Source organism: Zingiber officinale, chromosome 7A (genome assembly GCF_018446385.1).
Source record: "Zingiber officinale cultivar Zhangliang chromosome 7A, Zo_v1.1, whole genome shotgun sequence".
NCBI classification, from domain to species: Eukaryota; Viridiplantae; Streptophyta; class Magnoliopsida; order Zingiberales; family Zingiberaceae; genus Zingiber; species Zingiber officinale.
Window position 1 is genome coordinate 86,289,622 of NC_055998.1, and position 5,150 is coordinate 86,294,771.

The 5,150-nt window shown below is 38.4% G+C and overlaps 1 long non-coding RNA gene across 2 annotated transcripts; it reads right to left on the reverse strand.

Annotated features, from left to right (window-relative positions):
• Positions 1-822: 822 nt before the first annotated feature.
• On the reverse strand, positions 823-3,309 carry LOC122001698. 2 transcript variants are annotated; one of them, XR_006117433.1, is made up of 2 exons: positions 3,003-3,309; positions 823-1,069 (listed from the first exon to the last, which is right to left on the reverse strand). It is a non-coding gene; the product is annotated as an uncharacterized LOC122001698 (long non-coding RNA). The 2 variants fall into 2 exon arrangements; XR_006117434.1 differs by having other exon boundaries at positions 2,843-3,309.
• Between the last annotated feature and the right edge of the window lie 1,841 nt (positions 3,310-5,150).

Genomic DNA, 5,150 nt, shown 5'->3' on the forward strand with positions numbered 1-5,150 from the left:
ATTTGGGGAGATTATTAGTGCAATTCTCCTCTAGTTAAGGGTTGACCAGTTTAATATGAAGAAAAGTCAAGTAGGTCAAGATTGACCAGATACTTAATTAGAAAGTCCTAATTAGAAGTTAGGCAAGGGCAAGTCCAACGACAAGATTGACAGAAGAAGAAAATCCAAGTGGGTCAGTATTAACTGGACACTTGGTATGAAAAGTCTTAGTGAGTGAAGCTAGGCAGATAAGAAGTCCTAGTGAGTGAAGCCAGGTAGAAGGAAAATCTTGGTGAGTAAACCAGGTGAAAAGTCCTAGTGAGTGAATCTAGGTAGAACAAAAATCACGGTGAGTGAAGTCCGGTGAAAGTCCTAGTGAGTGAAGCTAGGTAGTGAGAAAGTCCAGGTGAGTGAAGCCAGATATGCATGTGGAAATCTAGGTGGGTTAAGGTTAACTGGATACTTGGTGATTGGAAGTTCAAGTAGGTCAAAGAATTAACTAGATACTTTGCACAAAAGAGAAAAGTCCAAGTGGATTAAGGGATTGACTGGATACTTGGTAAAGAAGTCCCAGGAAGTCAAGGTTGACCATATGCTAGGCATTTTGAAGTCTCAACAGGTCACGGTTGATCAGATATTGGGTGAGGACCCGAGACTTAGTTTTGGAAGTTATGGTTCAGTAATCGATTAGGGTAATCGATTACACCTTGTGTTAAGCGATTAAGTATTTTGCTTAATTGCTTAAGGAACTTTCTGTTTGAAACAGAAAGAGTCATAATGAAACATCCCTAGCTTATCCCTCAAGTTTTTTTTTTTAGAACACTCCTTTCAGCATCTGCTATGTAGATAACCGCAGTACAATTCCATCAAAATAAACTATCTTATCCAATGTAAATGACAACATCCCAAACATGAGCTCAACAAATAAGAACAATGTATTCTTGAACATCTCCCTATACAAATAAAAAACCTCCCTCAAAGTACAAGTAAGCTCTGCACTTCTAAATATCCGGACAGTGCCTTGCATCCATCTCGCCTCCTCGCCTACTCCGTCCACATGCCTTCCGTCATATCCTGGGTGGCGTCCCACCTGTAACGTAGGCATCATGAGTCTACGAACCCAGTAAGCACAATCCAATATGACAGAAGGACATCCATGAAGTAGCAGAAATAGCAACTAGAAGCCAACAGAAAACATAATCCAAATACAGTATAGTAAAGAAAGATATACAATGCACAAGTGACCCTATATAGCTAATTAGGTGAATATGTCACATATCCGGTAACCACTATTAGAGTCAGTCAACAGTCCCATGACCCTAGAGGTACCTCCTAGAGAACATGCAATCATATAGCCGAAGCTAACAATAATTTACAATATCAATCATGTTTGGAAAGGTCCTCCCCGGAGCTCATCCCGGGTCACCCAACCCGTATTGTCACCGCATATGCTCATACTCATCCAATTAACTACATAAGAAAACATAATCTGTCTACAATATACCTATACCTATATCAATAGCACATTCCATCCTTTCTGTATACACAACAATTCATAAGAACCCTTCTTCAGTCAAAATCATGTTTAAATATATGAATACTAACGAATAAGAACATGCATAATGAAATAGTGGACAAACCACAAGAACTAAATCTAGCAAGGAAAACATAGACCCTGTTAAAGAACCATTACCACGAATAGAATCCGAAGGAAAGAACTCAACTTACAGTAGCAGAAGAAATCCAAAAACTTCACAAGGAATAAAACCGCATTGGAAACTCAGTACATCTTACTACTGTTGCCCAAAATCTACGGTTAACCCGAGTACCAAGCAAGTGCATCCACAATAAAACCAAAACACGTTCCACCAACATTAGGAACTACGAGGGCATAACATCATCACTCCAACTTAAAATCCTCACAAAATCGTACTAATCAAAGAACAAAGCCACACAGTACCAAGCTGGATCCACAAAAGTTAAAACTAGCATGACAAACGTGCATACATCAAAACCTCAGTAGCTAGAGAAATCCGAACCAATCCTATACAAGCTCCAACCACATTATATCAGGAATCCGAAACACACACTTGAAATAACAAGAACCTCAACCAATTCTCTAACATGCTTCCCGTCCACAGAAAAGAAATCCAAAAATTATCACAAGAAGAACAACTACAAATTCATATTACACCTTCTAATTCCTATAGATCATCCACAAAACCACTGTCATTTCAAAAGAAAACACACCAAACACCACTATTCAAAAGACAAAACACCCAAACATCAATCTAAAATTTTCAAATCAATTTAGCATTTCCAAAGTGATAGAGGAACAGAAAACAAAACCCAGTATCTCTAATCCAGGCCCAAAGCATGAGCAATCTGACTAAATCACTTGAAAGCAATACTAAACAGAGCACTATCCTTCATAGCTTAATCCTCCAAGGTACTATCCGGAAAACACAAACAACACAAGTGAGCATCACAACTTCCGAACACAAAGCTAAAATCAACAATTCAATTACTGATCTGCAACAAAACACCATAATGAAGCAAGAACAACCTCAACGAGGAAAAGAACCGAACTAAGATTTACAAAGAAATCTACTCACGGAAATGCCAGCAACACAACATACATCACAATACGGAGGAAATTAAATCCAGACTCATTCACTTGCAAACGAGCATCACAAGATTCACAAGAAGAACAACCCACTCGTAAACGAACTCTAAAACTACAGCATTTCAGTAGCACAGAACATGAAGCAAAGCAACATCAATTTCAATCGGAAGCCCAAAAACCTTGCGGATATCTCTTAGAACCAACATCCGAAGCAAGAACATCACGAAGATCGCTTACCCAAGCAAGAACCTCAAGGAAAACACAAACCGCAGCAAGAATCTCCCAGAAACCTTGAATCAAATCAAGCGCATCACGGGATAGAAACAACTCGTGATCCATTCAATCAACGAACCTCATAGATAAGTACTTCAATATCTCCTTGATTTCTATTCCATACCTCATAGATCTCACAATTACATAGTGAATGAACTTGCCATTCCCTTGTCGTTCCCTTCCTCGTGCCTCCCCCGGAACCCTCGCGAAGTGCTACCGCACTGATTGCTATCCCCATCCGATCGTGTTACCCTCCGCGGAAGTTGGCTGCGATATGTGGTGCGTGACCAGAGCTTGATACGCAGCGTGGAAGCTTCGTCGGAGTAGCGGAGGTGGAGAGGATAGCGACGCGGCGGTGGAACGCTGCGTCGCGGAGATCAGGAGAAGGGGAGACGACGATTTTAGGGAAAACCGGATCGCGTGAAGTGAAGTTAGGTATATATATATATATATATATATATATATATACCTAGGTTAATTAAATCTATATATATATATATATATATATATATATACCTAGGTTAATTAAATCCTAACTTAGTGTAACTAAGCTCAATCAACTCCTAACTTAATTGGGTATTTCTAAATAGACTTTCTCATACCTAATTATACCCTTTAAAACTTAAAATAATTCTCTAAAAATTCATAAAAATTTCAGTAAACTTCATAAATTCATATTAACTTAATTCCTGATAAATCATCCATGAAAACATATTTATTTTTTTCCTTAAAATAATCTAATTAGGTTAGATTTTAATTATTTACACCTTTATCCATATTTTTGGTATCTAATAACCTTATGTATTTATTTTATACTCCTCCAAGCCATACAAAGGTTATAATTTACATCACCAAGTCCCCCCCCCCCCCCCTCCCGCGCGCTTTTTTGTTAATAACTTTTATGCATATTTAGGTCATGCAATTTATTTAAGTTCGGATATACTATAACCTATTTGATTAAACATAATTAAAGCTAGCCACTTAAATTAAACTCCATTTTAATTATACCCGAACTAGTTAAATAATTACTTTTAATTAGAACAATTAGTTTAGGACATTACACATAATCGATTAGGGTAATTGATTATGACATTCTTAATCGATTATGGCAATCGATTAAAGTGTTTGTCGCAAGAAACAGAAAGGACTGTAATTAATTAAGATAATTGATTACAACTTTCTTAAACGATTAGAGTGATTGCTTAAGCTGGTTTTCACAAAGACATAGAATGGTTGGTAAGTGATTAAGTAGGAAGATTTAATCGCTTACATGCCCTTCTCGCACAAACAGAAGCATGTATAATCGATTAGGCATGGGTAATTGATTAGGGCAATCAATTACACTTAAAAAAACTAGTTATTATATAGGTAGAAAAGGTGTTCGCGTGCACTGTTCTCATGACTTTCACTTTGATCTTCTTCATCGAGCTCACGTAGACATCACCGACGGTTCTTGAGGCTTCTTGGAGATAAGTGTTGCCGCACTTCCAAGGTCAAGAGGCATTTCCAAACATGAAGAAGCAAGCTAGGGTTTCATGTTGTAAATCTTGTAAGATTTATTATTGTATTAGCTTCTTTTGTTGTTCTTCTTGTATTTCTGTATTGAGAGTTTGTACGAGGCTTCTCTACCTCCGGATTATTTCTGAGAAGGAGTGTTTCATAGTGGAGAGTGTGCATGAGAGCCAGATCCTTGGATTAGTCATCTTTTCTTGAGGTGGATACCAAGTAAATTCATCTTGTTAGCATTGGGGAGCCTTGCGTCGAGTTTTATCTGCTGCACATCATCATCGACAAAGCGCGAGAAGCTATTCACCCCCCCTCCCCTCTAGCTCCGAAGTGGTTCAACACACTATTCAGCGGGGATAACTTCCCCTACTAGAAGAGAAGAATGGAGGTATACCTGAAAATGAATATCGATCAATGGTATGCACCCTTCGACGAGGATACAAGGCACCGGTAGACAAAGCAACTAAAGTACCTCTCAATCCAGAAAGATGGAATCCAGAAGATAAAAGAAGGCCTACATCGACTCAAAGGCACTGAATACACTTCAGTGTGGTTTGACTAAAGAAGAACTCAACCTGGTCGGACCATTCTAGAACACCAAGGAGCTCTGGGATAAACTGATAAAGCTGCACGAAGGCACAAGTGATGCAAAGGTAACAAAGCGTGATTTCCTATTAAATAATTTGTTTAATATTAAAATGCAGGATGGAGAGACAATAACTCAGCTACATGCGAGAATCAAGGACATTCTGAATGGGCTCCACTT